This window comes from Suricata suricatta, chromosome 7, assembly GCF_006229205.1.
Source record: "Suricata suricatta isolate VVHF042 chromosome 7, meerkat_22Aug2017_6uvM2_HiC, whole genome shotgun sequence".
Taxonomy (NCBI): Eukaryota; Metazoa; Chordata; class Mammalia; order Carnivora; family Herpestidae; genus Suricata; species Suricata suricatta.
Genome location: NC_043706.1, coordinates 115823321 through 115832661, shown reverse-complemented (window position 1 = coordinate 115832661; position 9341 = coordinate 115823321).

The window sequence follows — 9341 nt, the reverse complement described above, 5'->3', positions numbered from 1 at the left end:
GTGTCATGCCAGCCTGTGCTCCAATCAACTACGGACTTGTCCTGGTCCAGAACAATCCAGAGATCTTTTCTGTCCAGTGGAGGTCTCTAATGAGGCCTGAGTCCTAGGCCTGAGGGGGCCTTTTTCCAAGTCTGTTCCCTCGGTAGGTATACTTTCTCAGCCCCACGGTTCTCTGTTCTTAGTTAATCTTTGCTGTAGTTAATTTTTTATTTTTATTATATTTTGTAGTTGACTTTAAAATATTTTACTTATTTTTGAGAGACAGAGAGAGAGTGTGAGCAGGGGAGGGGCGGAGGTAGAGGGAGACACAGAATTCAAAGCAGGCTCCAACAGAGCCTGACATGGGACTCAAACCCATGAACCATGAAACCATGGCCTGAGCCAAAGTCAGATTACTTCCCCAACTGAGCCACCCAGGCACCCCTGTAGTTAACTTTCTAAATTAAAAGTTTGTTCAGATTACTATATGGTTTCTGATTGGACGCGACAATAAAAGTGGGTCCTTCACCCAAGCTCTGTGAAAACCCAGTTAACTCTATTCCACCGTAGGAGTGACTGTCTTGTGACAAAACTTCCTCCCTCATATCTCCCTGGAAAGTTCTGAATATAGAATGCAGACTTTTGTTTCTTTATGTCAGTCATGTCCCTTTTGTCAATTCATCCTTGACTCAGATGTATACATTTCATTAAAAGGCCAAATCAATATTGGTGAGAACCTTCAAGGCTTTGCCTTTTCCAGTTATTAGTTGATTTAATTATAATTAGGAAGATGTGTACTTTTCTGGAATCTAGCTTACACCACAACTAAGCCTTCCAACTGAGGCAACTGGGAAAGGCTCCATGAGACGGCATTTGAATCCAACTTTATATGAATGATAGGATTCACAAAACTGAAATGTAGCCACAATCATGGGACTATTTCAAGCATAAGGAAAAGATGCAAGGCATACCTGTTGACCTGGAAAAAACACATTGGATAGGAAAGAAGTAATCCTAGTGTTGAGAAGAAGGTAGAGTCAGATCATAGAAGGTGCTGAATGCTAAGCGAAGAAGCATTATATATTCTGTACTATATTCTCATGAAGATTTGGCTTCAGTTTAGAATAAGTTGAATTGGAAAGGGATTCTAAGACCCGATCAAAGACACTAATGAGAAAACTATCATAGTAACCAAGATATCAGGCAGTCTGTACCCATAAAAATGGAACAATGGAAAGTAGAGAAAATGGAAAGGAAGGAATGGAAGTATACAAACTATGAAAAGGGAGACTACACTGGAAACTGAAGGGGTGGACACAAGAGACAAAATCTTGATGATTCCAGGTCTCCAGTCCACTGGTGGCATGGAAACAGGGGATCAGAGGAAGACAGAGGTAGTGTTGATTTTCTAACCTAGGTGGGTAATGCCGTGAGGAATGGAAAATCCCTATAATAAATATAACTGGTATACCTCTGTAATTCAAATACTTTATTTACTTATTTAGTCATCCATTCTCCTACTGCCTCTTTAAAAAGTGTTCAGTGGGGGAGTTTCTTCTTATTCCCTTGAATGAAAATTCAGCCTCACTTTTGTGTTCATTCTCAGTAGACAGTGCTAAGTGTCAGAGAGTCTCAGTTCAGTAATTAGAATGTCCAACCCAAGGTATGAATAGAAATTCTGGGTTGTATGATGTGTTAAAGGACAACTCCCCAGCACAGGCCAACCTAAGGCTGCAAGTGGCAAAGGACCATAGAGTTGCACTCATCTCCGTCTCTCCTCCCTTTTTATTTCTGCCTCTACCCTCAAACCTGCCAGTTTCCCAACTTGTAAAGCTGAAGCAGGAAGGAGTTGTCCCAGAGACTCATAAGTGGAAAGGGAAAATGTCACCAGAACAGGGTGTCATTATAATCTGACTCCATGGGGTCTGGGCCTGGCACGTATTTAGAGCCAACTTTTCTCTTGTGGGCATTGTCCTTTGTCCCAGACAGATGCGTCTCCACTTTTGGAGGCCACCTGAGGTTCTCTGTGCGGATTTTAACCCTTGGGTTCGTCTGCCCCTTCAGGTGGTCTCCTTATACTGGGCCCCTTGTCACCTCACACCTCTTCCGTCTCTCTTATGGGGACAAGCCCTGAGTATATAGATCCTAGCCCAGTATCCCATTCCGAGCTTTGCCTTAGAAAAAGCCAACCCTCCTGCACCCTTCCCCAAACAGAAATAAAAATAAAACACCGAGTTTATCTGAGTAGCCCTGGGGAACCTCCTTCACCCCATGAGCTGGCTGGCTCCTCCTTTTCCTCTTGGGACTGGGGTGGGATTGGACTCACAGCTTAGTCCCATACCACCATATTTTCTTCCATCTCTCCCTAAAGCTTCCTGTCCCTTTTATATTCTTGATTTGGTTGGGAGATTCAAAGGTAATGAAACCAATTTTTCTAGACAGTTTTCTTCACGAATTCTTCATAGTGGGATCCTGTCATGAACCTCAACATTGATCTTATTATACCACCTCAGTGGACACTGATTTGAACAATCTCTCATGTAATACTAATCCCAAGGGTAATTTTTTCTGAATTTCTTTTACAAATAATAAATTAAGCCGATGCTATAGTTTTTGTATTCACATTTACCGAAATAACTTTACATATACATTTATCTAAATAAATTTACGTATACCTTTATAGATTTTGTATATTAGTTTCGAATTTTGTATATTAGTTTCAAGCCCCAAATTTAGGGGCTTGAAACAACACTAACTTGTTATCTTCCAGTTTGGAGGGTCAGAAGTTTGAAATTGGTTTCACTGGGCTAAAATCAAGCTGTCAGTGATGCTACATGTCTTCTGGCAGCTCTAGGGAAGAATCCATTTCTTTGGCTTTGCCAGCTTCTAAAGGCTGACAGCATTTTGACTCCTGGCCCCTCTGTCTTCAAAGCCAGCAATAGCAGTTGATTCTTTCTCATGTTGCATCACCCTGCCACTGCCGCTTCTGCCTCCTCTTCCAAATTTAAGCCCCCCCATCCCCCCCATGATTGCACTGGATTCGCCCAGATCATGCAGAATCATCTCCCTAGCTTAAAGCCAGTGGCCACTGATCACTAAACTTAATTCTTTCTGCAGCCTTAATTCTCTTTCGGCATGCCTACCAGGTGAGGTTCAGTCAGAGAAGCAGAACCAGTAGGAGGCATATATTAAGAGATTTATTGCAAGGAATTGGCTTCTGGAACTGTGGGTGTTGGCTAGGCAAGTCAGGAAGGGCAACTGGCCATCTTGGGCTTGGGCTGAAATTGCTGTCCACAAATGGAGTTTCTTTTTCTTCAAGGAAGCCTCAAATCTGCTTTTAAGGCCTTTCAATGATTGAATGAGGCTCATACAAATTATGCAAGATAGGTGCGCCTAGGTGGCCCAGTAGTTAAGCGCCGACTTCAGCTTAGGTCATGATCTCACAGTTTATGGGCTTGACCCCGCGTCTGGTTCTGTGCTGACAGCTCAGAGCCTGGAGCCTGCTTTGGATTTTGTGTCTCCCTCTCTCTCTGACCATCACCCCGCTCACACTCTGTGTCTCTCTCTCTCTCAAAAATAAACATTAAAAAAATTTTTAAAGCAAATTATGCAAGACAATCCCTCTTACTTAAAGTCAACTTTAACTGATTGTGGACTTTTGGTTTAATAACTAGGACTATAGCCTAGGAAAGCTGACGTGTCAAAAAAAAAACCCATTACCATTCACTCTTTGTCAGCTTGGCACCTATACACACCTCTATAAATGATACTTATGATTCAAATGAAGGCAACAACCAAGTCATACTTCCACCTGCCATCACACATCCTGCATGCAACAAAACCCACCAAGCCTTTCTCCAGAAGAGGATGCAAAGTGCTTGGGAGGTAGTCACTCTTCTCTTTGACATACTGTAACTCGAATGATGTGATACAAAGTTAACTTTATTAATACATCTTATGCTATATGATAAGGGGATAAGAGAGGAAGCAAACAAAAATAATTAGTTAATATGCATACAAACACATTCATGACAAAACAAGGAAGAAACACTCATACTTAGTACAGCCCTAATTTCTGCAAGTGGTTACATACATGTCTTAGTATTTGTAGCTATCTTCTTCCACTACCCGTTCTCTGTTCCCTTTGCCCTCAGCAAGCACCTCATTGATTTAGGTTCTTTACATGGTAGGGTGACCCAAACTTTCATTCATAAAAGGTCTGGGTTATTAGTAATCCTGGCTGAATTGGATTGTTGCAGTTTTCATTTGCTTTATTTCAAGGTGTGATACTTCATTTTTGTGTCAACTTGAGTGGCCCATGGGGTGACCAGTTGGCTAAACATTATTTCTGGGTGTGTCTGTGAGGGTGTTTCCAAATGAGAGTAGCATTTGAATTGGTAGACTGAGTAAAGCAGGTTACCCTCTTCAATGTGGATGGGTACCATCCAATCCATTGAGGTTCTGGGTTAGAAGAAAATGGCAGAAGAAAGGAAACTGACTCGCTCTGCCTAACTGCTTGAACTGAGATGCAGGTCTTCTCCTGTCCTCAAATTTTGACTTATACCATTAAGCCTCCTGGCTCCCAAGCCTTTAGACTTGGACTGGAACTTACACATTGGTGATCCTGGTTTTTAGGACTTTGGATTCAGATTGGAACATCACTGCTTTTCCTAGGTCTCCAGATACAGATTGGCAGATTGTGAAACATCTTAGCTTCTATTATTAAATAAGCCAGTTCCTTACAATATCTATCTATCTATCTATCTATCTATCTATCTATCTATCTATCTATCATATTGGTCTTTTTCTCACAAGAACTCCAACCAATACACAGGGCAAGATAGGACACACTCAATGTAATTATTGGTATGTTGGGCTTATGTCTGCCATTTTATTTTTATCTCTGTTTTTGTTTCTGTTTTTTCCTCCTGTGTTACTATGAGTTATTTGAATACTTTTAGAATTCCATTTTGTTATCTATAGTGTTTTTCAGTGCATTTCTTTGTATAGTTTTATTAGTGGTTTCTTTAGGCATTACCTTGTATATATAATGTATTACATAGTTTTCTGGTGTCATTCTTTAATCAATTCAAGTGGAGTATACAAATCTTATATCTCTTTATGTTAATTTACCCTATCCCATTTGTAATTCAATTGTCTGTCTTAAATAATTCCTCTACATATGTCTAGAACCACATCCGATAGTGTTATAGTAATTTTTGCTTCAGCTGTCAATCATAGTTTAGAAAACTCAAGAGGAGACTGAAAATCTATTGCATTTTACCCATATTTTTCCTTGCCTTGCTGTTTCTCACTACTTGATCTTCTAGGGTTTCTTCTTACATAATTTTCTTTCTATTTAGGAACTTCCGTTAGCCATTTGTTAAGGGTAGTCTAGAGATGACAATTCCCTTAGTTCTCTTTCATCTGAGATTGTCTTGATTTTCTCTTCATTTCTGAAAAATTTTTATTTTATGAGTATAGGATTCTGCCTTGACAATCCTTGCTTTCAGCACCTACATAATATTGCTCCACTTCTTACTGACCCCCATTGTTTCTGGATAACAAATCCACTGTCATTTTAATTGTTTTACCCAGGTAGCTAAGATTCTTTTTTTTTTTTTTTGTCTGTAAATTTCAGAATTTTAATTATGCTGTATCTTAGTCTGGATTTCTTTGGATTTATTGTGTTTGGGGTTCACTCACCTTGAATCTATAAGTTTATGTCTTTGTTAAATTTAGGACATTTTCAATCACTCTATCTTTGACTGCTTTTTCAGTCCTGCTCTCTTTTCCCTTCTTTTCAGGATTCTGATAATACAAAAATGGACAAATGTCCATTTTTTTAATATATAATCGAACAGGACCCTGCAGACCTAACACAGTTTTTTTTTTCTTACAGCATATTCTTTCTCTTTTGTTCAGATTGAGTAATTTCTATTGTCCTATCTTCCAGCTCACTGATTCTTTCCTCTGTGACCTCCATTCTGCCACTGGGCTCATCCACTAAGCTTTTTATTTTTGTTATTATATTTTTAAGTTCTAAAGTTTTCATTTAGTTCTTCTTTATAGCTTCTTTCACCATCTTCTCCTTCTCCTCTTTTCTTACTCCTCCTCATCCTCTTCCTCATCCTTCTTCTTGGCTGAGACTTTCTGGGTTTTTGCCAAAGATTTGTATTTTGTCATTTGTTTCAGCATGTTTGTAATTATTCATTGAAGCATTTTATCATGGCTGATTTAAAATATTTGTTGGATAAGGGCGCCTGGGTGGCTCAGTTGGGTAAGTTTATGACTCTTGATCTGGCTTAGGTCATGATCTCATCATTTGTGGGTTCCAGTCCTGCATCAGCCACTGTCAGTACAGAGCCTACTTGGGATTCTCTCTCTCCCTCTGTCTCTGCCTCTTCCCACTCCTCTCTCTCTCTCTCTCTCTCTCTCAAAATAAACATTGAACATATATTTTAAATAAATAAAATATTTGTTGGATAATTAACATTTTGTCATCTCAGTGTTGGCATCTATTGACTGTTGTCTTTAAAAAAAGATTTTTTTTTTAAGAACAAGTTTCAGTTCACAGAAAAATTGCAAGGAAAGTTTAGAAATTTCCCATATAACCTCTTCCTCCACACATGCAAAACCTCCCCCATTGTCAACATCCCACATAAGAGTCATATATTTGTTACAATTGATGAATCTATATTGATACATCATTATCATGCAAAGTCCAAGTTTACCAGAGGGCTCACTCTTGATGTTGCATATCATGTGGGTTTGGACAAATGTATAATGACAAATGCTGACCAGTATAGTGTCATACACAGTATTTTCACTGCTCTTAAAATCCCCTGTGCTCTGCTTTTTCATTCCTCTACCTCTCACATTGACTTCTGGCAACCACTGACCTTTTTACTGTCTCCATGATTTTGCCTTTTCCCAAAAAGTCTTGACTTTCCAGTAGACCTCTACTAACACCATCCAAGCAGGGAGGGGGAGGGTCATTTCCTTACTGATGCATGGGGTTGGAGGTCCAGTGTCCTCACAGGGTCTTCACTGACACTGCAAGGGAGGGGGCTGTTTCATGCTGTTCCTTGGTCTTATGTTCGCTTTGTATAAAACATCCAGTTTTTAATTGTACTTAGCAGTCAAAATAGAGAAAAGTACATATGCTACAGTTTCCTGGAAGCAGAAGTCCTCAGCAAAAATTTTAAAAATTGGATAACATTGAATATTATCAAGGATGTGAGGCAATTGGTACTGGGAGTATGAACTTTAAAAAATGTTGGTGAGAGTAATTTGATAATAGCTATCCAAAAATTTTATCAAGATCAGCAATCCTCCTTGTAAGAATCTATTCTCTGCAACTGCTAACATGAGTATATAAATCATAAGGATGCTTTCCTTAACAGTGTTTGTAATACTGAAATTAATTAGAAACAACTTATCAACCAATAGAGAAATGCTTAAAACTATTGTGACATTCAAACAGTGAAATTATATGGAGCCATGACTTTCTATAAAGTAAGCTGCGAAAAAAACAGTGCACAGCACATTCTCATTTCTCATACAAAAATTTTTGAGCAGCCTTTTCCTTTGCTTAGAATTAACAACTAAGACTATAAGCCATGTGTAAAGGGATACCAAGTATCCTGTTCTATACAGTTACCCTCCTCGGAATCTCAAACACTTGTGGGCCAACACCTCCATTATAGGCTTACAAACAGGGCTTAGCTCTGTTGCCTCCAATCATTACCCCAGCGCATCACCCATCTCCTTCTTACAAAGTCATTTAATACCCCAGTGCTCCTTACAGTCCCATAAACAAAAGATCCGGGGATAGTGATAGAGTAGGGAAAAGCCTCTGGAGACAGATATTGCTGGCTTAGGTGGGAACTCCGTTTATTTTCCATTGGCTTCCCATGGAAAAAGGAAGGTGGGGGTGCTCATCCCCTCTCCACAAGTCAGGTAAAAGAAGGAGAGTCCTGGTAATTGATTATAGACCTTAAGAGTACCTTGCAAACTGTGAGACTGACATTTTGTTCCCCAAAGGAGTTTTTGGGATTTCAGCTTCAACAGTGATTTATCAATCACCTGTATAATTATGTGAACTGGGGAAACAGAACTGGAGACAGATGGCAGACAGATGAGAGCCGACCACGGGGCCAGGGGACACCAGTGGCAAAAAGGCAGGGGCCAAAGGTCTTGAGAAAGCTGAACAGGAAGATATAAACTCCACCTCAGAGAACTACGCAAAAGGGCGGCCGCATGGCACTCTCTCCTCCCAGTGCACCGCCTCCAGAGAGAGGCTGAAGAAGAATTTACTCTCGCTTGTGGTCAGGGCCAGCGAGAAGCAGCTCATAAAGGACCACCACTGTGGGTAGTCAATCAGGAAACATCCTCTCTCATACTCTCTTTCAACACCTACTACAAGAGAAATAAGTTCTTGAATAAGGCAGGGGAAGAAATGAGCCAGGCTGTTTTGCCTTCACTCCAACCCAAGTCAGTGGCTTTAGTGGAGAAGCCAAAGAGCCATGGGCCATGGCCAGGAGAGGAGATGACATTTACATCAGATAGGATATTTGGGTTTTAAACTGGACGATACTGAATTTGTCTTTTAGTAACAAAGTGTTGGAAATGCTGTACTATCTGCCCAAGATAACATTAAGGATCTGCTCCCCACTAGGAAAAGGAGATTCAACATAGTGCAGTAATGGTGGGAAAATAAAACTGGCATATGTTTCATCCTATACACATACATATATACATATATAGTCAGTCTATATATTTTCTCTAAGCAAAGAAAACTGGAAAGATCTGTACCCCATTAGTAACAACCACACACTTTGACATATATAAAGATGGAATTTATAATAACCAGTACAGGGCACCTGGGTGGCTCAATCAGTTAAGCCTCTGACTTTGGCTCAGGTCATGATCTCATGGTTCCTGAGTTTGAGCCTTACATCAGGCTCTGTGCTGACAGCTCAGAGCCTGGAGCCTGCTTTGGATTCTGTGTCTCCCTTTTTCTCTGCCCCTCCCCTACTCACACTTGGTCTCTCTCTCTCTCTCAAAAATAAATAGACATTAAGTTCTGTGTGTATATATATATATATATATATATATATATAAAGAATTTTATATATATAAAATAACCAATATGCTTTAAACTTGAGAAATACAAAGTTTTTTTTATTAACAGTAGCCCTTTTTGGTTCTGAGAGGAGCAGCGTAGGCTTCAAAACTAGTCAACGTACCAATAATTTCTGGGATTTTCCATAACATACAGTGGAGACTGAGTGGATCCTTATCTGACAAAATACCAGTATTCTGGTTCAAAAATCACAGGAAATTTTCCCTCCAGAGTC